This window comes from Paroedura picta, chromosome 14, assembly GCF_049243985.1.
Source record: "Paroedura picta isolate Pp20150507F chromosome 14, Ppicta_v3.0, whole genome shotgun sequence".
NCBI lineage: Eukaryota > Metazoa > Chordata > Lepidosauria > Squamata > Gekkonidae > Paroedura > Paroedura picta.
This window is the reverse complement of record NC_135382.1, coordinates 2,136,861-2,161,598: the sequence shown is the minus strand read 5'-3', so window position 1 is coordinate 2,161,598 and position 24,738 is coordinate 2,136,861.

Genomic DNA, 24,738 nt, shown 5'->3' with positions numbered 1-24,738 from the left:
ACTACCTTATACAATAATGCTGAGCACAAGTTCATGAATGCGATGGAAATTGAATCAAAGCCACATTTTATTGATTTCACTGCCATCTCATAGGACGTAAATGACCTATAAGCCGTTCTCAACACTTCTTTGTGAGTTTTCCTCCAGACCCAGTCTAGCCATCACAGCTCCCGTTTCATCTTAAGAGCTCCTCTGTACATCAGGAGACCCACTTGCAGCGGGAGTAGAGAGGGCATCAGGGAGCGATCTCCTTGAGGGCAGCCAGCATCAACGGCTGTGCCAGTCGCTGACTAGTTCATTTAGATAAGGGCCAGGAGGTATTGGGTCCTGCAGAGCATTCAGGAATCTATTGGGATCCATAGATCTCCTTGGGTGAGCAGTGCAGGTTGTCCTATTGTGGAGGAGTTTTTAAATTAATTTCTTCATCTTTTCTTTCTTGTTCATCTTTGGTTCTTTATTTCTTCTTCCTTTCTTAGTTCTTTAATTCTTCTCCTTGTTCCTTGGTTGGGAGTTTTCTTAGTTCTTGGATTGCTCCATGGGGGGTGGGGCTTGTTTGGTGTAGTGGTTAGGAGTGCAGACTTCTAATCTGGCAAGCCAGGTTCGATTCTGCGCTCCCCCACATGCAACCAGCTGGGTGACCTTGGGCTCGCCACGGCACTGATAAAATTGTTCTGACCAAGCCGAGATATCAGGGCTCTCTCAGCCTCACCCACCCCACAGGGTGTCTTTTGTGGGGAGAGGAATGGGAAGGCGACTGTAAGCCACTTTGAGCCTCCTTCGGGAAGGGGAAAGCGGCATGTAAGAACCAACTCTTCTTCTCCTCCTCCTCCTCTTCTTCTTCTTCTTCTTCTACTTACAGGTTGGGTCATCTGTTGTTAGTTTCCTTTCTGGGTTTGATTTGGTTTGGTTTAGCTTCGTTTGGCTTGTCTCATTGATGTTTTGTCAGAGCTGGCCAAACTTCATAAGTTTGTGGTGGGTTTTGAGTGTGTGTGTGCGCGTGTGCATGTGTTTTGTTGTTTTGCATGGGAACAGTCAGATTTGTATGACTGCTCTGGCTCCCATGTGAATTTAATGAGGTTTTAATAAAGTTTTAGGAACTTTTGTAAAATTCATGAAATGAATTCTCAGTTAATATAATATATATACGGCAAGTTCTAAAGGTCACAAAAAGCAGTAATACAGCCTGTGATATTTCTGTGGTAAATCCAAAAATGTTCAAGAACAGCATAAACCTTTTCATGTGCAGATAGGTCTCTACTCCTGGAGCATCATTTCCCCATGTTCTGTAACAACGTTATCCTGGGGGAGATGGGGCACCTGGGAGGCCATTGCAGGAGGAGGAAGAGGGGGAAAGCACTCTGTGTGTGGACAGAAAACCTCCTGCTCACAGAAAGGCTCGTCTGGATCCCGCTGAAGTGATCATTCACGGTAGCTGTTCTTCATGGTGTCCGGGGTCAGCAGGGTCCCCAGACCTCCCCCCACTTATCCCAGACCCAGCAGGGTGGAGTTAGCTTTACGGGAAGGTAGACAGTGAGACTTTGGGGGAAACTAGGAGATCCACCTTTATTAGGCAACGACTTGGCCTTGCAGACAACGACAGGGACTGCAGTTGCCAGCAGTAGGTCTGAGGCTTCAGAAGGGCAGAATCACCAGCCAAGCAACCAAGTGGATTCTGGGGCCACGTGCATTCCTTTGGAAGGGGTGTATGAGAGGGGGGAGAGCTTTCCCTTCAGCCTAACTGCCTAGAGATGAGCTGTACTTCCAGGGGATTATTGGACCCCACCTGGAGGCTGGCTTCCCTAAACCTCAGGGGGATACAATGCTACACAGTCACCCCTCCAAAGTAGCCATTTTTGCCTGCAGAGCTGGTCTGTATAGTCTGGAGACGAGCAGCAATTCCAGGCCCCACCTGGAGGTTGGCTGTCCCTCGTCTGAACATATTCCTTGAAGTCTGAAAGTGGGGCCTCAAAAGAGTGTAATGCCCAAGCAGCTACCTAGCACCCTCCCCCCCCGACCTATTTTAAGTGAAGAAAACACTGCAGAGAGGAGGTAAGGTTGCCAGATGGGTGTAGATTCTTCTTCTGGAATTCCACACTACCTAGGTGTGAATAAACCTGACTAAGGTCAAGACTGCTGTGCACAGAGGGACCTCCTCTTAGGGTTGCCGTCTTCCAAGTGAGGCTCTCTACCCCACCACCCTCATGGAGAGTCTGCTATGGGGAGAGAAAGGGAAGACGACTGGAAAATGCTTTGAGACACCTGAGGCCTGCTGGGTCACTGCGGCCCATTCCCAGTTCTCTCAGACCTCTCACAGCCCCACATCTCTCACAGGTTGTCTGTTGCGGGGAGACTAAGGGAAAAGGTGTTTGTAAACCACTTTGAGACTCCTTTGGGTATTAAACTGCAGGGTACAAAAATCCAGCTGTTCTTCTTCTAAGGAGCAGCCGTGAAAGAAGCATTTGGCCACATAACATTTTATCAACAGTAAAAAAATGGAGACAGAAGAAGCAGGGTAGACACCTGTGTACTATGACTACCCCATGTGTATTAGGGCAGGGGGACAAGAAGGGAAATGATGTTGAATGCAGAACTGGAAGGAATTGGTTGCCATGTAATCTCCCCCTAAGAAGAGTCTCCAGTCTGATTTTCCCTTCACATACCTGGCTCTGGAAAGCTCATCTCTAACCACTATGCCACAATTCCCAAAGGTCAGTCCTCCCCCACACTCAACGAACATTCCACACCACAGGTCCTTGACACTGGGATGCTCTCCCAGTTTTCCTCAATGTCCAGATTAATGGGTAGTGTGTGAGCCACCGTTTCTCCCCCCTTGGAACATTGCCCATCCACCTGGGCAAAACGAATGGGCTTCCATAAGGGCTCTACCCCCACACCCAGCGATTGCACCATTTGAGGGTTTACTATACTTCAGTTGTAGCCACAGTCCAAGATCCCTTGCACTTTCACTCCAGTTCCTGTTGCAGGATCTGACAAAATCACTGGAATAAGTAGAAGGGGAATGGGGCTTACCGAGCGACTGGCCCTGCCTCTGACCTATCGTCGGGGCTCTCTCGCCACAGGTTTGCCCTGTTTCCCGCCGGCTCACTGGGTTCCTCGTCCTCCTCGGATCCATTCTCCATTTCTCCTGCCATGTGAATCCACTCCACCAGGGTGGTGGGGGGCACTTGGATGAGGCACCGCTCCAAGTGGTCACGGTGTAATCCGTCCTGGAAGGCATGGACCCGGATGATCTCCAACCATTCTGGGACCTGTGCCACCAGCCGACGGAATTCCCCAGCATACTTGGACACCATCATGGATCCTTGCTTCAGGTGCCTCAATTCCTCCAGGGCCAGATCGGCCACCAGTGGGTCTTCAAAATGTTCCCAGAATGCTCAAAGGAACTGATCGAAGTCTTGAACCTCCAGGGCTGTGTAGACTCATGTACCAATCTGCTGCTGCCCCCTCCAGAGATTCGCCCACGAAACGCATCCATTATGCACCATCTTGGAACAAAAAAAAAGTCCATCATGTAACCTTGCAGCTGGATCATGAAATGGGCAAATTTCTTCAGAGAGCCATCGTTCCGGAGTCAAAAGCGTCACACACGCTGTCGAGGATCACCTTCACGTCCTGCTCCCAGCTGAGCAAGGGGAGCAGGCAGCTGCGGGGCTCCAGGCTCCTGTGGGGCCGGCGGCATCAGCGGTTGAGGCTCCCCTACAGCGAGTGGTGCCCCGGCTGGATGGAGGGCCTCTCCCTCCCACAGTGTCTAGTTCTACAAGTGTTACAAGAAGCAGACAATATTCAAAATGGTACACATAGGCTCAACATTAATACATGGCAGAAACCTTGGGGTTCTGACAGCAGGAAGGAGGGGGAGGGCCTCAACCATATGCCTGGCAGAAGAGTGCCGCCTTGCAGGCCTTTGGAACTCTGTCAGCGTTCATCAGGCCTGAGTCTCAGCGGGGAACTCATTCTACCAGGCCGGTGCCAGGGCCAAGAAGGCCCAGGCTCTGATTGAGGCCAATCACACTTCTCTGGGGTTGGAACTAGTAGGTTGGAACTAGAAGAAGAAGAAGACGAGTTGGTTCTTATATGCCGCTTTTCCCTACCCGAAGGAGGCTCAAAGCGGCTTACAGTCGCCTTCCCTTTCCTCTCCCCACAATAGACACCCTGTGGGGTAGGTGAGGCTGAGAGAGCCCTGATATCACTGCCCGGTCAGAACAGTTTTATCAGTGCTGTGGCGAGCCCAAGGTCACCCAGCTGGTTGCATGTGGGGGATCGCAGAATCGAACCTGGCTTGCCAGATTAGAAGTCCGCACTCCTAACCACTACACCAAACTAACCACTACACCAAACTAGCAGAGCATAATGCCCTTTATGGGACATATTTGGTATGCAGGTCCCAGACTGTATGAGGCCTTAAAGGTGAGAACCAATACCTTAAACTTGATCTGGAATTCAACTTGGTAAGAGTAATATTGGTAATATTCAATCAAAAGACATTTTTAAATGATCTACACTCTGAAAATTCCATCAAATTCTAAAACTATTCCATTTATGTTAAAATCATCTTCCTTTTTTGTCCCTTGAATTAATCAATGTTTTAATTTTTTCAAGTGCCACTATATTCCTTAATTTGGTGTCCCACCTATCCAAGGAAATCCCTTTAGCATTCTTCGAGCATTGGGCAACTTAACTGTGGCTAAAAGAAAATTAAAAAGTGATTTTGTTTATGTTGGGAATTTCCATTGAAAAAATAAATGAAGCAAGGCTAGTTTAACAGTAGGATTTATTTGTTTCTGGGTTTACAATCTCTGTAAATATTGATTTCAAAAAAAATTGCTATAACTTGACAGGACCACCACATAAACATAAACATAAACATCCTTAATTCGCCTTAACCTCTCCAACAATTGTTATTCTCTATTTTTGTTATGTGGCTAACTGGAGTAAAACGCCTCTAAGACATCTTTAAGGCATGCTCTTGGAAACCTTTGGAAAATGTTTTTTTTTTTAATTGTTGATATATTTTTTGCCAGTCCTTATCAGAATTTTCAGTATTCAATTCTTTTTCCCAGCTCTTTTAAATTGTCTGCACTGGAGTTTGTCCCTGATTTAATACCTTTTAGTTCAGGCCCTGCCTGAACTCCCACAGTTTCACGGGGCCTGCAAAAAGGAGCTCCTCCACCAGGCATTGGGTTGAGGTCCGCTAATCCAACAGTGACCGCCGCCCCCCCCCGAAAATTCCTCCCCATGATCTGAACTCAAATCATTGATAGAATTCTACAGGATCATAGATAGAATTTAATGTTGTTATTTTAAAATGTAGTTATTTGGGTTGTCTTCAGTTCTGGTATCCACTGTGATCATAGTTTTGATGTTTATGATGTTTATGATTTATGAATTACACTGTAATTTCCCTACATTTTGTGTAAACTGCTCTGAACCTCACGGGAGGGCAGTATCTTTAAACAGCCCCACAGCGCAGCGCGGCACAGACTGAATAATCGAGTAAGGGCTGTCTGGGAGGAGTTAGGGCGGGCCCTGTCCGGGATAAAAACTCAGAGGGGCCAATCAGGAGCCACTTCGCTCCCCATTGGCTGCTTCCCCCGTCCGAAGACTCACCGCGCAGACTGCACTCGCAGCAGATGCCATGAGTCCTCCAGCCGCAGTACTCCTCCTCCTCCTCCTCTCGGCCGCAAGGGCGGCCAGGAGAGGTAACAGCCATCATCCTGGGTCCAGCGAAATCACTCCGCCTTCTCCCGGCCACTCCAGCGTCCAGAAGAAGCCGCCGATCGCCGCCTCCCAGCACCTGCGGCTGCAGCATCGTCGTCGTCACCGCCTCCAGCGGCAGCCTCTTACTTCAGCCCTTAGCCCCAGCCTGTGCGGCCGCCAACAGGCCGCCCCGCCACCCGCAGCCGCCAGCAACCCTACCTCCACCGTTGCCGCTGCCCAACCCGGACGCGCCCATCACACCTTGCCATGAAGGGCCCACTGACCCGGTAAGCCTCCCCACCACACTGTGTGCCCCAGCTAGAGCCCGCTGTATTTATACCACAGCGGGCTTATTTTCTAGTAGAAATATAATGTCAGAATTATAGAGTACTCTGTTCAGTTTTGGGCACCCCAATCGAAGAAGGGTGTAGACCAACTGACAGAATACCTGGAAGAAGCTTCGGTCCTAGACCCATCCCAGTCAGGTTTCCGGCCTGGCCATGGGGTAGAGACAGCGCTAGTCACCCTGACGGACGACCTCCGTCGCCAGTTGGACCGAGGCGGGTCGGCACTGCTGATATTACTAGACCTCTCAGCAGCGTTCGACACAGTCGATCACGAGCTTCTAGCTCGCCGCCTCATCGATGCCGGAATACGAGGGGCAGCCCTCCAATGGCTGATCTCCTTCCTCCGGGATCGTGGACAGAGGGTTGCAATAGGAGAGAGAACATCAGACCGCCGACAACTTACTTGTGGAGTCTCACTGGGAGCGGTCCTCTATCCTATCCTATTCAACATCTTCATGCGCCCTCTCGCACAACTGGTACGGAAGTTTGGGCTGGGTTGCCACCAATATGCCGATGACACCCAGCTCTTCCTCCTGAAGGAGAGCATATCTACAGTGGAAAGCATCTGGGTGAAAATAAGCGAGGGGAAAACAAACAGTGTGGTGGTTGGTGTCTGCTACCGACCGCCTGACCAACGAGAGGATGTGGATGCTGCACTTTGTGAGCAGCTTGAGAAAATATCCAAACGGCAGGACCTTGTCATCATGGGTGACTTCAATTTCCCAGATGTGTGCTGGGAAACAAACTCTGCGAAGCGTCCTCAGTCATGCAAGTTTCTGACCTGCCTGGCTGACAATTTCATTTATCAAATGGTAGATGAACCCACAAGAGGTTCAGCCATACTGGACTTAATACTGACCAACAGGCAAGAGTTGGTGGATGAGGTGAAGGAGGTGGGGACCCTAGGGGGAAGTGACCATGTCCTCATAGAATTCCTTTTGAGATGGGGAGCCAAGGAAGCTTGTAGCCAGACGCGGATGTTGGATTTTCGTAGGGCAAACTTTAATAAACTCAGAGACATGATGAGTGTCATACCCTGGACGAGAATGCTGGAAGGGAAGGGAGCATGTGAAGGGTGGGCGCTACTCAAACAAGAGCTATTGCATGCTCAATCAATGACTATTCCAGAAAGACGAAAACACTGCAGGAGCTCTAAGAAGCCTATTTGGATGAACAGAGAACTTCAAGAGGAACTAAGAAAGAAAAGGAAAATGTTCAGGAAATGGAGGGAAGGACAGAGCTCTAAAGAAGAGTACCTACAAGTTACTAGGCACTGTAGATCAATCATCAGAAAGGCCAAAGCTGAGAGTGAGCTAAGATTGGCCAGGGAAGCCCATTGTAACAAGAAAAGATTTTTCAGTTACGTGAGGAGCAAACGTAAAGTAAAGGAGGCAATAGGCCCGCTGTTGGGTGCGGATGGACAAACTCTAACGAAAGATGCAGAGAAAGCAGAAAGGCTTAGTGCCTATTTTACATCTGTTTTTTCCCACAGGTCTAAGTGTTTAGGCACATCTAGAGATGGCTGTAGCCAAAGGATAGTGTCTGGGTGGCAGGTTAACATGGATAGAGAGGTGGTCGAGAGGCATTTAGCTGCACTGGATGAGTTCAAATCCCCTGGTCCAGATGAAATGCACCCGAGAGTACTCAAAGAACTTTCCAGAGAACTTGCACAGCCCTTGTCCATCATCTTCGGAACCTCTTTAAGGACTGGAGATGTCCCGGAGGACTGGAAAAGAGCAAACGTTATTCCGATCTTCAAAAAAGGGAGGAAGGATGACCCGGGAAACTACAGACCAGTGAGTCTGACTTCTGTTGTGGGGAAGATAATGGAGCAGATATTAAAGGGAGCGATCTGCAAACATCTGGAGGACAATTTGGTGATCCAAGGAAGTCAGCATGGATTTGTCTCCAACAGGTCCTGCCAGACCAACCTAGTTTCCTTTTTTGACCAAGTAACAGGTTTGCTGGATCGGGGAAATTTGGTTGATGTCATTTACTTGGATTTTAGTAAAGCTTTTGACAAGGTTCCCCATGATGTTCTGATGGATAAGTTGAAGGACTGCAATCTGGATTTTCAGATCGTTAGGTGGATAGGGAATTGGTTAGAGAACCGCACTCAAAAAGTTGTTGTCAATGGTGTTTCATCAGACTGGAGAGAGGTGAGTAGCGGGGTACCTCAGGGTTCGGTGCTCGGCCCGGTACTTTTTAACATATTTATTAATGATCTAGATGAGGGGGTGGAGGGACTACTCATCAAGTTTGCAGATGACACCAAATTGGGAGGACTGGCAAATACTCCGGAAGATAGAGACAGAGTTCAACGAGATCTGAACACAATGGAAAAATGGGCAAATGAGAACAAGATGCAATTTAATAAAGATAAGTGTAAAGTTCTGCATCTGGGTCAGAAAAATGAAAAGCATGCCTACTGGATGGGGGATACGCTTCTAGGTAGCACTGTGTGTGAACGAGACCTTGGGGTACTTGTGGATTGTAAACTAAACATGAGCAGGCAGTGTGATGCAGCGGTAAAAAAGGCAAATGCCATTTTGGGCTGTATCAACAGAGGCATCACATCAAAATCACTAGATGTCATAGTCCCATTGTATACGGCACTGGTCAGACCACACCTGGAGTACTGTGTGCAGTTCTGGAGGCCTCACTTCAAGAAGGACATTGATAAAATTGAAAGGGTACAGAGGAGAGCGACGAAGATGATCTGGGGCCAAGGGACCAAGCCCTATGAAGATAGGTTGAGGGACTTGGGAATGTTCAGCCTGGAGAAAAGGAGGTTGAGAGGGGACATGATAGCCCTCTTTAAGTATTTGAAAGGTTGTCACTTGGAGGAGGGCAGGATGCTGTTTCTGCTGGCTGCAGAGGAAAGGACACGCAGTAATGGGTTTAAACTTCAAGTACAACGATATAGGCTAGATATCAGGAAAAAGTTTTTCTCAGTCAGAGTCGTTCAGCAGTGGAATAGGCTGCCTAAGGAGGTGGTGAGTGCCCCCTCACTGGAAGTCTTCAAGCAAAGGTTGGATACACACTTTTCTTGGATGCTTTAGGATGCTTAGGGCTAATCCTGCGTTGAGCAGGGGGTTGGACTAGATGGCCTGTATGGCCCCTTCCAACTCTATGATTCTATGATTCTATGATTCTATGATTCTGATGGATGGCCGCCCTGACTCTCCCCCAGAAGCATTAGCCAGCTGCCTGGAAGCAGTGACGAGATGGCTCAAGCAGAGTCATCTGAAGTTCAATCCTTCAAAAACGGAGGTCCTGTGGCTGGGTAGGAAGGGCCCATGTGAGGAAGCGCGTCTGCCTGCCCTGGATGGTGTGCAGCTCTCTACGGCTCACTCCACCAGGAATCTAGGCGTGATTCTGGACACTTCCCTCAAATTGGAAGCCCAGATCACAAAGGTAGAGTGGCTGGCATTCTACCATCTCTGCCAAGCCAAGCTATTAGCGCTCTACCTGGCCTTGGAACACCTAGCCACAGTGATCCATGCGACGGTCACCTCTAGACTGGACTTCTGTAACTTGCTCTACGCAGGCCTGCCCTTAGCCTTGACCTGGAAACTACAGCTGATTCAAAATGCAGCGACCAGGATCCTCACAGCAACACCGTGGAGGTCTTACATCTGGCCCATTCTCCATTGCAATGGTTGCCAGTTGAATTCCGGATCAGACTAAAGGTTCTGGTAATTACCTTCAATGCCATATGCGGTCAGGGCCCAGTGTACCTGAGGGATCGCCTCCCCGCCTATGCCCTCAAAACAGCTCTGTGCTCTACTGCTACCAACCAGCTAAGGGTCCCTGGCCCTAAAGAAGCCCGCCTGGTCTCAACCAGGACCGGAGCATTCTCTGTTCTGGCCCCCACCTGGTGGAATGAGCTCCTGGAGGAGATCAGGGCCCTGACGGCGCTTAAACAGTTCCGCAGGGCCTGCAAAAAGGAGCTCTTCTGCCAGGCTTTTGGTTGAGACCAGGCACAACCAACAGCGACTAAAGGGCTCCTGTTCCCCCCCTGCCCCACCCTCAGAATTCCACCAACATGCTCTGGACCTATTTGCATTGTTGCACTGTTGTATTGTTTATATTGTTTATACTGTTATATCGTTATATAGTTACAACTATTATTATTATTATTGTAAGGTATTCACTTGTTTATAGACTGTTTGTATTGTTCTTTGTTCCTATGTAAATCGCCCTGAGCCTCTGGGAAGGGTGGTGTATATATAAATAAACGAACAAACAAATAAATAGACAAACTGGAGTGAGTCCAGAGGAGGGAAAGGAAGCTGGTGAGGGGTTTGGAGACCAAGACATATGAGGAAAGGCTGGGGGAGCTTGATCTGTTTAAACAAAATGACTAAGAGGTGATATGATAATCATCTTCAGATACTTGAAGGGCTGACAGAGTTGTTGGAGCAGAGTTGTTTTCTATTGCCCCAGAAAGTCAGACCAGAACCAATGGGATGACATTAATTGAAATCAGTTTTTGGGTTAACATTCAGAAGTTCCTGGCAGAGTAGTTCCTCAGTGGAACAGGCTTCCTCGGGAGGTTGTAGGTTCTCCTTTGTAAGTTTTAAAGAAGTAGGTGGTCATCTATCAAAAATACTGATCCTGTGAACTGAGGCAGATGGTCAGTGGGTGGGCAGAAGGGACTGTGTCCATGCTGGGCTCTTGTGGCCCTTTTTTGCATGCCCAGGAAATGCTGATCACTACTTGGTCGGGAGGCCAATTTCCTCAAGGCCAAACTGACCAGGGATTCTAGGGGTTTTTTTTGGGGGGGGCATCATCTGGACATGGAATTAGGGTTACTGTGAATGGGCAGACAATTGTGAATTTCCTGCATTCTGCAGGGGGTTGGACTAGATGACCTGTCACTTCCAACTCTTTGATTCTTTGATTATATGTTAATCATTGAATGATGTACAGATGCTTGTCATTTATTTTGTTGGCCTCAACCATAGGCCTGGTCAAACAGCCCTGTTGTGTAAGCTTTGCAGAATTGTTTTTGGTCCCACAACGCCCTGATCTCACTCAGGAGATCCACCAGGCCAGAGCCAGGGCTGAAAAAGCCATGCCTGTGGTTGAAGCCAATTTGACTTCTCTGGGGCTTGGGATCTTGAGCAGATTTTGTTTGCTTGATCATAAATTTCTCTGGGAATGGGTGGTGTGGATGGAGAAGGCGGTCCTGCAAGTACAAAGATCTGAGGGCCCTAAAGGTAAGAAGCAGAATTGTGAACCAGATTTGGTCTTCAATCTGAAGCCTGTAAGGACCCAGGTAGCAGCATTCTGGATCAGTTGACCTTTCCAGATCAGATACGAGAGAGTTGCAGTAGTCTAAACTGGAGGTAACTATTGCATGCACAGTGGCAGGTTGAGCACCAACTGCTACACCTGGTGAAGATGGTAGAAAACCTGGCAGGCAACATTTGTGACCTGGGCCTCCTTCAAGAAAGAGGAGTTGAAGATTACATCCAGGCTCCTGATAACGGTCAAAGTTGTGAGCTGGACCCTGTCAAGAGCTAGAAGTTTTAGCACCTCACTTGGGGCATGCTGATCTAGCCAGAGGACCTCTTTGCTAGATTCAGTTTCAGTTAATTCCAATTGAGCCAGTTCACCACTGTCTCCAGGCAACTGGTCAATGCACTTGAGGTTGTCAATGGATCACCATCCATCAACAGATACTACCTACCCCAAAACTCCACATTAGCTGGGCAGGGGAACACATGAACAACATGGGGTGGGGGGAGAATCTCTCCCTGCAGGACCTGTCCAATCTCACCTACTGCCTCTGTCACTGACCCTGGAGAAAAACTGAAGTCATTTCAAGGCTGTGACCCATATTCCCACTTCAGCTAGGTGTTGGGTGAGATCTACAGGGTCAGTAGTGCCAACCTACCTAGATACAGCTTTCTCTGGAGATCAGCTGTGAGCGTGACCAAAGCTGCCTCCACTGTATGGCCAGGACTGAAGCCATACTGGAAAGGATCAAGGCCTGATGTTTCCTCTAGAAAACTCTGTAGTTGTTCCCTGACCACACCCAAAAACCGAGCAGTGACTGGCTGAGCAGTGACTGGCATCCAGCACTGACTTTTTATTCAAAAGTAGCCTAACCATTGCCTCCTTCAACTGAGAAAGTCCCTGGGCTCAGAGAAAGTCCCTGAGGTCAGGGACAATTTAGGAATAAGGCCATCTGGAAACTAATATTTTAGTGACAATTTTTTGAACTGTATTCATCATTGAAATCAGACAATAAAATTCCCTAGATATTTGATCTTTATTTGATTTTGGTAACTAATTTAGTTTCTAACCAAGAGGGAGGAAATGGAGAACTCTTCATAATCTCATTAAGTAGAAGAAGAAGATGGGGAGGCAAAATATCCTTATAATGCTTATATAATTCTGATGTAAGCCTATCTAATCCAGGTGCAAAGACTGTTTTAATGAATTAATTGCTGCATTAATCTCTACTAAGGTTATACTACTATTCAACAAATAACTAAACCTAAGGTTTATCTGGGGAATACTCACTGAAAAACAATATTCATTAATCGCTGAAGGTAGGCCTGATTTCCTCTGTAAAGATTATTATAAAACTCCACAAATGAATCCAAAATATCTTTTGGTTTATTAACCATTCTCCCTTTGAATTTTTATTTGCTAGTAGTTTAGGACACTTCTCTTCAGATTCATAATACCTTTGCTTAGTATATCATAATTTCAAATATCTAATGAATTAAATTCCTATATTTTTGTTCTAATCTTGTTTTCTCTTAAGGAGATCCCAATATTTTATATATTTCTGTTAACCTTCTAATATCAGCTTCCATAGTGTTAATTTGTTTCCTTTTTTAATATATCGATACATTCTGAATACATGATCCCCTACCATCACTTTTATTGCTTTCCAGTAAATTGTATGTGATACAGAAGTAGTAAATTCCTTTACCTTTCCGTTGCTATTTTGATATTCTGCTTGGTATCCATCCATAGATCCATCCTAGTCAGGTTTCCAGCCTGGCCGCTGGGTTGAAACAGTTCTGGTCCCTCTGATGGTTTACCTCCATTGCCAGCTGGACCAAGGTGGATCAGTGCCGCTCATGTTACTAGACCTCATGTCAGTATTTGACACTATTGACCATGAGCTTCTAGCTCACCACCTCACCCATGCCGGGATCACCCCTCCAATGGCTGATATCCTTTCTCTGGGGTTACAGACAGAGGGTAGCAATTGGAGAGAGATAATCAAACCACTACGGACTCATATGTGAAGTTCCACAAAAAGCAGTCATCTCTCCAATCTTATTCAACATCATTATGTGCCTTCTTGCCCAGCTGGTGTGGAGATTCAGGCTTGAGTGCCATCAATATGCAGAGGACACCCAGCTCTTCCTCCTGATGGATAGCCGCCCGGATTCACCCCCAGAATCTTTAGCCAGATGTCTGGAAGCAGTGATGGGATGGCTCAAGAAAAGTCATCTGAAGCTCAACTCTTCAAAGACGAAGATCCTGTGGCTGGGTAGGAAAGGTCCAAGCAAGGAAGCACAACTGCACATCTGGGACAGGGTGCAACTATCAGTGACACTCCACCAGGAACTTTGGTGTGATCCTGGACACCTCCCTCTCTATGGAGGTGCAGATCATGAGAGTAGCACGGCTGGTGTTCTACCATCTGTGCCAAGCCAAACTACTAGCACCCTACTTGGCCCCGGAACACCTAGCCACAGTGATCCATGTGATGGTCACCTGGATCTCTGCAACTTACTCTATGCAAGCCTACCCTTATTCCTGACCTGAAAGCGACAGCTGGTCAAGAACACAGTGGCCAGGGTTCTCACAAAAACACCGTGGAAATCCCACATTCAGCCTGTGCTCAAACAGCAGCACTGGTTACCAGTTATCAGGCTTATGATCCTGGTACTCACCGTTATTGTTTGGGCCCAGCATACCTGAGGGACTGCCTCTCTTTAAACACTCTACGAATAGCTCTATGCTCTGCCATCTCCAACAAGTTGGTAAACCCTGGCCCTACGGAAGCATGTTTGACCTCATCCAGGACCCGAACCTTCTCTATCCTGTGCCCCACATGGTGGAACAAGCTACCGGAAGAAGTCTGGGCACTGCCAGAGCTACCACAGTTCCGCAGGGCCTGCAAAATGGAGTTCTTCTGCCAGGCATTTGGTTGAGGTCCAACAGAAGCAACATCTACTGGGCCCCCAGTAGATGGACTCCTGGGTGTAATCTGCACGGAGCTTTTATTCCAACCCCAGATCGATTCAGTCCCTGCCCTCTACGCAGAATGCGATTTCCGTTTGGATTTGGGGCAATTTAAGTTTTCCTTCTGCAGCAAGAAGGATTGATCCGGAGTGACCCTACCTTTATTGTGCGATATCTTGGAGTGCTTTTAATGCTCAATATATTTTAAAATCACATTGTTTTGAATCTGGGCTCTCCTTCGTGGTAGGGAACCCATGATTGGCCACAGGTGGTCATGTGATAAGCCTGCCTTAAAGGAGAAGCCCCTCATTTCTCTCAACTTCTGTTGGTCTTTGATTTTTTTCCCCTGACTTCTTTGATTCTCCCCCCCCCCGCCGCCCTTCAAGAAAAGAAACGATTTTTTCCTCCCTCCTCTGACTTTTTGGATCCTCTCCTCCTTCAAGAAAACAAAGAAAGAGTCTCCCTTTGCCTCCCCCCTCTTCTGAGCCTCCCTAACCACTTTCCTGTTTCAATGGGGGGGGGGGAGAAGAAGACTCGAGTTCAAAGCGATCTGAATTCAACAGGATTGACAATGGAATAAACAAAGTAAGTGCAGACTCTGCCTCAGAACCCTGACCGAGCTGGCAGGAGGCTGCAGAGTGCGCTCCCTCCCCTCCCCCCTCCCTTCAGGCCTGCTGCGAAGGAGCCTCTGACAGCCCCTGACTGAGGGGAGGGAGGCATTTCCAAGAGCAAAGCAGGGGAGCCTGAGGGGATAGGTGTGGGCATTCCTTTGAGGGGGGGGGCTTTCCCCTTCTGCCAAACAGATGGCTGACAGGGAGGCCACAGAAAAGCCCTTTCTCACTTAAAATACTGCTCACTTAAAATACTTGCAACTCTCTGCAGATTCTGCAGACAAAACTGGATGCTGTTGCAGTGGGTTTTTTGTCTCCTGTTTCATCTGCTCACCAACCTTGTGCAGTAGGCCTCAAGTCTTTCAATACAACAACCTGTGTGGGAGGCCTTAAATGTTTCTTCTCTACCACAACCCTGTCCAAAGTAGCCCTTTCTGCCTGGGGAGCTGATCTTTATACTCTGCATCTGAGCTGTAATTCCAGGAGCTCTCCAGGCCCCACCTGGAGGTTGGCTACCCCTGGGTTGGAAATATTCCTGGAGGTTTGGAGGTGGGACTTCAAAATCGTACAATGCCTCAGAGTCCAGCCTTCAAATGAGCCATTTTTGCCTGCAGTTGGTAGGGAGTGGTGCAGGAGTGTCCCTCCTGGGCTATGGGCTATGGCCAGCCCTTATCAGCAACTGTTTGTATTCTGGGGCACAGACAGGCAGACCAGCATCAGTCCTGTGAGCCTGGAAAGTGCAGGAAAATCTAAATAAATATTTACAGCCTGAAACTGTAAATAGTGAACAAATCAATGGCTGGAGAGACATGGGAACTGTAATGACTTCTTCCAACCTTGGCCTGGCAAATAAAAAAACAGTATAAAAAACCTTACTAAGGTCAAGACTGCTGTGCACAGAGAGTCTTCCTCTTAGTGTTGCCAGCTTCCCTGTGAGGCTCTCTACCCCATCTCCCTCATGGGGAGTTTGCTATGGTGTTACCCTAGAGGTAGCCCATAATGGAAAGATGCCTCACACAGAGACACCTTCACACACAGAAACCAGCCTGGCAGAGACCGACTATGGAGTCAGTAGGGCCTCTCAACAAACCTAGTAAGCCAGGCCAGGTATCCATCTTGTTTGGGCCTCACTACATTTCCTCCTTGCTCAATTGACTGAGCTAAATGTGCACATTATCGAAATCACCCCTTCCCAGATAAGCCACCAGATTGCCTTTAGGGAAGTCTGAACTAACGATCCTGATTGTTCTTCCCTACTCTCCATCCACCAAGCAATGGGAGCCATTATGCAATCCCAGGTGAGAGCCTGACTGCATCTCCACCTGGAGTTTAGGCCAAGACAAATGCTAATCCCATCAGCAGGGCTCATCAGGGGGATTGTTCTCACAGGCCCCTGACCACGAGTCACACTCCATACATCCCCCTCTAGTGACATCTCACTTTAAACCCACCTATCAGGTACCGAAAATATCAGCAACCAATCAATGGTGACTTACCTCATACCTCACCTCCCAGTGGGCTGACCTGTGGGTGCCCGGGGTTTTGAAACCCTATATATGTCCCGACACACAGCCCCACTGTGTGCTGTGCTCTCTACACACCCAACGTGTTGCTTTGAGCTTAGGTGCTGGTCATCTAAGTCTCCCTTCAGGATCAGGTGCAGTATAATTTCCTTCCTCACTTGCTAGCATTCCCCCTTTAGACGTTTGTGTGTGTCATATTGTATGTGTGTTTGTGTGTTTAATAAATAACTCTTATTCAGTGAATCAAGGTCTGGTTTAATTCAAGGTGTCTAAGGAGTTCCCATCTCCCGTATACAAACAGTGTGAAGATCCTGGTTGCTCCTCCTCTTTCAAGCTAAATTCCCCTTCTACATTTATAATTTCCCAGCAATTTGAGTAACAATGGGGAGAGGAAGGGAAGACGACTGGAAAATGCTTTGAGACACCTGAGGCCTGCTGGGTCACTGCGGCCCATTCCCAGTTCTCTCAGACCTCTCACAGCCCCACATACCTCACAGGTTGTCTATTGTGGGGAGACAAAGGGAAAAGGTGTTTTCACACTGCTTTGAGACTCCTTTGGGTAGTAAACAACAAGGTACAAAAATCCAGTTCTTTTTCTAAGGAGCAACCATGAAAGAAGCATTTGGGTACATAATATTTTACCAAACAGTGAAAAAATGGAGACAGAAGGAACAGGGTGGACACCTGTGTACTGTGACTACCCCATGTGTATTAGGGCACGTGTCTGTGGTGTCTATGGCCTAATTCATACAAGAAGGGAAATGATGCAGAACTGGGGGGAATGTGTTGCCATGTAATCTTCCCCTAAGAAGAGTCTCCCGTCTGATTTTCCCTTCACATATCTGAGGACATGGCTCTGAAAAGCTCATCTGTAACCACTATGCCACAATTCCCAAAGGTCAGTCCTCTCCCACACTCAACGAACATTCCACACCACAGGTTCTTGACACCCATCTCTCCACACCCATGCCCTCATTTGCCACCACAACCTCCCACACAACACACATTCAACCCCATGCCCTTCCAGACTGGACAACTCCTCCCCTCCTCTTCCCACTGCCAAGCTCTAGCGCCCGTTGTTTTATTGGAGACAACAGGCTTTATCCCTAGTAAATAAATTCCAAACAAACAAATAATGTCCCCTATCAATAAAGCTGGATCAAATCCACATGTACTTTCGACTAGTCTGCTTCAAACCAATGAGTGCTGTAACAGGGACATGGTCCATAACTTTTTATCAATCAATTTTATTGATACAATTTAAAGCCCATCTAGCCTTCCAAAGTACCATAGACTAAGGAGTAAAAAGAAAAATTATCAGATGGATATAAATCTGCTCATAATTCACATAAACCACATTGTTCAATTAGTGTAAGAATATAAGCCTTATGTAGTGTAGGAATACATCCCTTTTCAATCATGAAGTAACATGGGGATATTTTTTACAAATTAGCATTCATGTCCTGTTCTGTTATTTCTATAGAACCCTGTTGGCTAAGATCAAGTGTAATGTCTGTTTTTAATAACCTGACCTTTCCACCCTCTCTCTTCTTCTTTGGCTGCCTTCAAGGCCTCTCTTTTTGAAATTATTATTGTTGTTGATGATGTTGTTGTTGTTGAATTTATTCCCCGCCGCACTCAGCAAACCATCTCGCAGTGGGTTACACAGTAAAAAAAAAAATACCCACATAAAAAAACACAAATATCTCAATTCCCTGGAGTCCATTTAAGCTCACACCGACTGCTTCAGTGACTCCATCCAGCCACCTTGTTCTCTGTCGTCCCCTTCTTCTTTTGCCTTCGATCACTCCCAGCATTAGGCTCTTCTCCAGGGAGTCCTTCCTTCTCATGAGGTGGCCAAAGTATTTGAGTTTCATCTTCAGGATCTGGCCTTCTAAGGAGCAGTAAGGGCTGATCTCCTCTAGGACTGACCGGTTTGTTCGCCTTGCAGTCCAAGGGACTCGCAAGAGTCTTCTCCAGCACCAGAGTTCAAAAGCCTCAATTCTTTGATGCTCGGCCTTCCTTATGGTCCAACTTTCGCAGTCATACATTGCAACTGGGAAGACCATAGCCTTGAGTACACGCACTTTTGTTGGCAGGGTGATGTCTCTGCTTTTTAAGATGCTGTCTAGATTTGCCATAGCTTTCCTCCCCAGGAGCAAGCGTCTTTTAATTTCTTTGCTGCAGTCACCATCTGCAGTGATCTTGGAGCCCAGGAAAATAAAATCTGTCACTATCTCCATTTCTTCCCCATCTATTTGCCAGGAATTCAGAGGGCCAGATGCCATGATCTTCGTTTTCTTGATGTTGAGTTTCAAGCCAACTTTTGCACTCTCCTCCTTCACCCAGATCAAAAGGCTCTTAAGTTCCTCTTCGCTTTCTGCCATTAGTGGTATCATCTGCATATCTGAGGTTGTTGATATTTCTCCCTGTAATATTGATCTCAGTTTGTGACTCATCTAACCCTGCCTTTCTCATGATGTGCTCCGCATGCAAGATAGATAGGCAAGGCAACAGTACTCCTTGCTGAACTCGTTTCTCAATTTTGAACCAATCAGTGATTCCATGCCCAGTTCTCACTGTTGCTTCTTGACCTGCATATCGGTTTCTCAAGAGACAGATAAGATGCTCTGGTATTCCCATCTCTTTAAGAACTTGCCACAATTTGTTGTGCTCCACACAATCAAAGGATTTAGCATAGTCAATGAAGCAGAAGTAGATGTTCTTATGGAACTCCCTAGCTTTCTCCATGATCCAGCGTATGTTGGCAATTTGATGTTGGCCTGAGGGCCCGAATATTACTAGCATCAACCCATTCTGTGTCCCGCATGGGAAAGTCCTTCCACTCCACCAGGTACTGAAGCTTCCCTTTATGCCAGCAAGAGTCCAGAATTTTGTCGACCTCATAATGTGTGTCCTTGTCCACGAAGATGGGAATAGGAGCAGCAGACGGGGGGGGGGGGGGTGCCAGGCATCCGGGGGCGGGGCACGTTTCAGCAGGCTGGAATGAAAAACAGGGTGTATATTCTGTTAAGTCTTAGGCACGGACAGTTCTACATTTTAATAAAGAATAAAATGGGCGCTAGGACCCCCGTCCCCGGGGAAGCCTTCGCAGGGTGAAGGCTTCCCAGGGGATGGGGTGGCGGGGCCACCTGGCCGTGATGGGGGGCGTTTTGGCGGCCAACACGTCTGTGAGGTGGCGAGGCTGCTCCTGGGAACGGCAGAAGGCTGGCGATGACCCCCACCCCCCAGCAGCATCTCAGAGCCTTATGCCAGCCCCGGCAGAAGGGCAGGAGCCACCCCCACCCCCCGGCAGTGACCCAGAGGCTTATGCCGTCCCTGGGAGCAGGCCGGCTACGGCGAGTGTGCTCCCGGGACGGGCAGGAAGTTGCGGTGCCCCCCCCCCCCCCCCGGCAGCGTCCTGGAGGCTTCTGCCGGCCCCGGGAGCGGCCTCGTCGCAGCAAGACCGCTCCCGGGGCCGGCAGAAGGCTGGAGCCCCCCCGTCCCCCCCTGGCAGCGTCCTGGAGCCTTCTACCATCCTCGGCCCCGGCATGGCGAGTTTTTATCCCGGACAGGGCCCGCCCTAACTCCTCCCCACTTGCCCTTATTCCTTTATTTCTTCCGTTTAAAGATAATACGACTGTAAAATATGGCATTGCAATGGCATTTTGAGTTTGACTCCCTGGCCTTGGGAAGTGACCAGCAGTTCCCTGGCAGGAATGTCTCCCAGCTGTATGGAGCAAGCAACATATGGGGAGGTGAGAGACTTTGATCTCCCTACCAGCAACACTTTGGTTTCTCTCTGTAAAGTACACTGAACTCTGACTAGCTGTTTTGACAAAGTGGAGACATGATAGAAGTCTATAAAATTATGCATGAGACAATGAGACATTTTTCTCCCTCTCCCAAAATTCTAGAACTCAAGGGCATCCCAAGAAACTGATGGGCAATAGATTCAGGACAAACACAAGCAAATACTTATTTATGCAGAAAGAGATTAAAACCTGCCTGAGCCTTAGGGCAAGGACAGGGAGTAAATGTAAAAATATATAAATAAAAATGTGAAATTTGCTGCCAGAAGATATAATGATGGCCACAGGAATAAACAGCTTTAAAGGGGGGAGGTAGATACTTAGAGGAGAAGGTCTATCCATGGCAACTAGTCTTGGTGGCTGAAGGAACCTCCACATTCACAGGCACTAATCCTCTGACTCCGAAAGCCAGAGGTAATATCAGGAGAAGGCCTTGGCCTCGGCCTCTCTGCCCTGCGGCTGGCCCTGCAGAGGAACTGGCCGGCCCCTGGGTGAGACGGGAGGCTGGACTGGAGGGACCCTCCCTGGCCTGACCCAGCAGGGCTCTTCTGAGGGTCTTCTCAGGGGAAGGCCTCGGCCTCTCTGCCCTGCGGCTGGCCCTGCAGAGGAACTGGCCGGCCCCTGGGTGAGACGGGAGGCTGGACTGGAGGGACCCTCCCTGGCCTGACCCAGCAGGGCTCTTCTGAGGGTCTTCTCAGGGGAAGGCCTCAGCCTCTCTGTCCTGTGGCTGGCCCTGCAGAGGAACTGGCCGGCCCCTGGGGGAGACGGGAGGCTGGACTGGAGGGACCCTCCCTGGCCTGACCCAGCAGGGCTCTTCTGAGAGTTTTATCAGGGGAAGGCCTCAGCCTCTCTGCCCTGTGGCTGGCCCTGCAGAGGAACTGGCTGGCCCCTGGGGGAGACGGGAGGCTGGACTGGAGGGACCCTCCCTGGCCTGACCCAGCAGGGCTCTTCTGAGGGTCTTCTCAGGGGAAGGCCTCGGCCTCTTTGCCCTGTGGCTGGCCCTGCAGAGGAACTGGCTGGCCCCTGGGGGAGATGGGAGGCTGGACTGGAGGGACCACTGACTCTTATTTGTAAAAATGCTGCCACTTCTCTGTATTCCTTCCCAGCTACACCTCAATCTAGCACCTAGGTTCAGGATGTTCATCCTTTGTTTTTGAAGTGAGAGCAAGTAGAATGCTCATAAACATTCCATAACATACAAACGCTTCAGCCACTGAAAATGGACAGTGCTTGTTCCCCTTCAGATAAGCATTCAGCCAATCCTCACCCCCAAAACAGGCTTAACAAGAGGAAGGAGGCACAGCTTTTTCCTGACCCACAGGGCCCTCTGCTGCTTGTCCCAGGAGCACAGAAGGACTTTGCCCCCAACAAGTTCTCTTGGACTTAGGAGAAGCATGTGACAAGTTCCCCGGAGCCTAAGATAACCTTTGCTCAGAACCAGACAGGTAATGAGTGTGAAACTTCGCAGGACATGAGTGGATACAGGATACTAAACCAACAACGTAACAGACCCTGGTAGCATCATTTCCCTCGACTAACAATGACAATTTCAAACCTCAGAGCAGAAGAGAAAGTGGGATGCAAACAGGAAGTTAAGAGTTGGCGATGTGGACATCGTACTTGTTTTAAAAAAGAAACATTTCCTGTATCTGCCCCAATGAAGTTCTTTGTTCATGTGTTAGTTGAATGGGAAGCACTTCCCCTAAACAATGGCTGAAAATGCAAAATCTTCCTTATCATGCAGCTCTGGAGCCTTCATTATGTACCCCGGCCTAGTTCTCTTCAGGCTCCAAGAGCGTTCCTCATCCTTGCTGTGTGCCATTTATAATACAGGCCTGCCGAAATATCCACACCATGAACATCTGTCTTCCACTACAGGGAAAAGGGTAGAGATTCCCCAAGATAAAACGTGCACGGGGGCGACAAGAGAAAGGAAAACCGATGACATAGTCAAATTTTATTAATGGATCAACCATATGCAACCAGGGAATAATTAACTATTCACAGGTGAAATTAACTGATAGGAGTGTCTGTCGTGAACAAATCGAATGAGCTCTGATTATATCAATAGTTTTCAACCAGTGTCCCATGGTTATCAAACTATCAAATAAATTTGTCCACTCTCTTCCTTTGGGGTATAAAAAAAACTTTAATTATCCAGCCACGGTATATGGCAGGTCATTAATAAAAGCTAGTTATCTTGTCCCTGGTTTTAGGGGTTTACCGTTATCAATCTTCTATCTAAATAAATGTTTGGGAAATATCATTAAAATTAGTTTGGCTACTTTGCCCCAATAGCTAAATAGATATTTGAAAATATAATAACAATACAGAAAAAAGTTTGCTAGATTTTACTGTACAATCTGCAGGGCATCACCTCTAGCGCTCCCTCCTCAATCCTTCACTTCCGCTGTGAGAATTGAATTATGGAGTTTGGCTGGCCCTGCATTGATGAATCTGACCAACCTGCAAATGCAGATAAGAGTAAAATCACTTGATGCCTTAGTTCTCTTTAATGTATATTTGCTCAGCCTGTATGTTATATATATACACTTTGAAGTGCTGGGTTTATTAAGGGTTTTTTTTTTTACATTCTTGCCACATATATCAATGACAAAGGTAAAAATCAAAACGCCAGTAATCATATAAAAGAATGGAATGTTTTCCCACAGCAGCTCTGGAGAAAAGTAGCGTTGCATTTGACTAAAGAATACGCAGGCATGCTAATGTCTGAGGCCCCGATCCCCTCCCGAGGATTCTACACCCTGCAGTGGGAACAGAATCAGGCCTTTTAGGTTCTTCTGGTGAACAAAATCCAGCCCCAGCGAAGTGTTGTCAAGATGCTTTGAAAATGGCTTAAAGGAACAAACCGAAGCACATGCTTAAGGCATCTTATACAAGCTTTGGAACAAGTTCAAATGAACACACCAAACAGGTTGCTGAGAGCCCCCACTTGCCCCCGGACAAAGATTCCACCTGCCCTCCCCCCACATGAGCCTGGTCCAAGCCAAATATCACAGCAAAACAAATCTGGCTTTCACTACGCCTGCATAATAACAAAAAGAGCCACACGTGTAAAAGATAGAGAAATTAGGGAAAGGACAACCAAGGGTTTGGGGGGCTGTTTGCCCGTTTGTTACTGTGCACCAAGGGGCCGCCTCTTTGCAAGATTGGGGTGGAAAGAACTTTGGAACTCTTTACTCCAGTGCTGGCTTGGCTGGAGCTCTTAGTCGGGTCTGGGAAGCAAGGGTTTCCATCCTCTTCCTGGAGAAGGCTGCAGAAAGGCCCGGCTGGCAGGGGGTTTACAATGCTGTGGCCTCCCTGCACCCCTAGTACCTGCAGACCAGACCCACATCAGGGACAAAATGTCAATGTGTTCCATGGCGGCACCTCAACACTAGCGCCAGCTGACTTGGGCCCCCAGAATTTTGTCCCTCCCCTCAGCAGCCCCACAAAGGACTAGATTCTGGACAAGCCAGTTTAGTTTGCTCAGTTATGACACAGAAAACAATCCAAACACAGTCCTTATGTGGCCCGGGAGGCTTCCTCCTACAGGGTCTCCCGGTGCCGGAGATCGGGGGAGTGGAGTGTGTCGGCGTAGGCTGGGGCTCAGTCAAGGGCTTGGCCATCTGGTTGGTGTATCGCTGCCCAATGCCCCACCAGATGCCCTGCTGAGCCTGCTGCAGGCGGAGGCTGCTTGGGCATTGCAGTTTCCTAAGCTTATTGTCATGGCCCCATCTCCAGAGGGTGCCTCTGCACCACTGCCTAAGCTCATTCTGCCAGCTCCCTTGGAAGAAGAAGTGGAGGAACTGGAGCAAAGCAGCAGGGTGCTGCTTAGGCCCATTATGCACGGCCGCCGAAACGGCGATTTCGGGTCACATGGAAAACGCGGAGGGTGAAGGCGCAACGCACACCGGTTATGCACGGCGGCAAAACCCAGAGTAACCGATTATGCACGCGGCGATCCAGGTGCCGCTTCTGGTTGCGCCCCGGTCACCCGGAAGCTGCGCTTTCTTCCGCATTTCGCTAACGCAGCTTTTTCGGCGGCATGCACCGAAGCTGTGGCCGGTTGCAGCCGGCACCGTGCGTTATCGGTGATTTTAGTCGCCGCCATTCCACCCCGAATGTGCGCTAAAAACCCCGTGCATAATGGGTCTTAGAGAGGCAAGTCCCAATCGGGAGCCACAACCAGGTCCCAGCCAGACAAGCACCATGCCCTCTGCACCAGTATTACCTCAGCCTGCAGCAACACCCCTGAACAGCCCAGACTCATCTCCAGAGCGCAGGAGGGAATGCAGGAGGACAACGTTGGCAACACTCAGAAAAAGTGCTCGGCTTAGACTACAGCAACAGGCTAGGTTGGGCTCAGGTGGGGCTCATTCATCGGAGGAAGACTGAGTGCCAGGTGCAGCCACTTGGTGTGACAGCTCAGCTTGTTCTTAAGCACAGCAGAAGTGCTTCCCAGTGTGGCTGCAACTTTGTGCACATGTCCACCCGTTGCCTT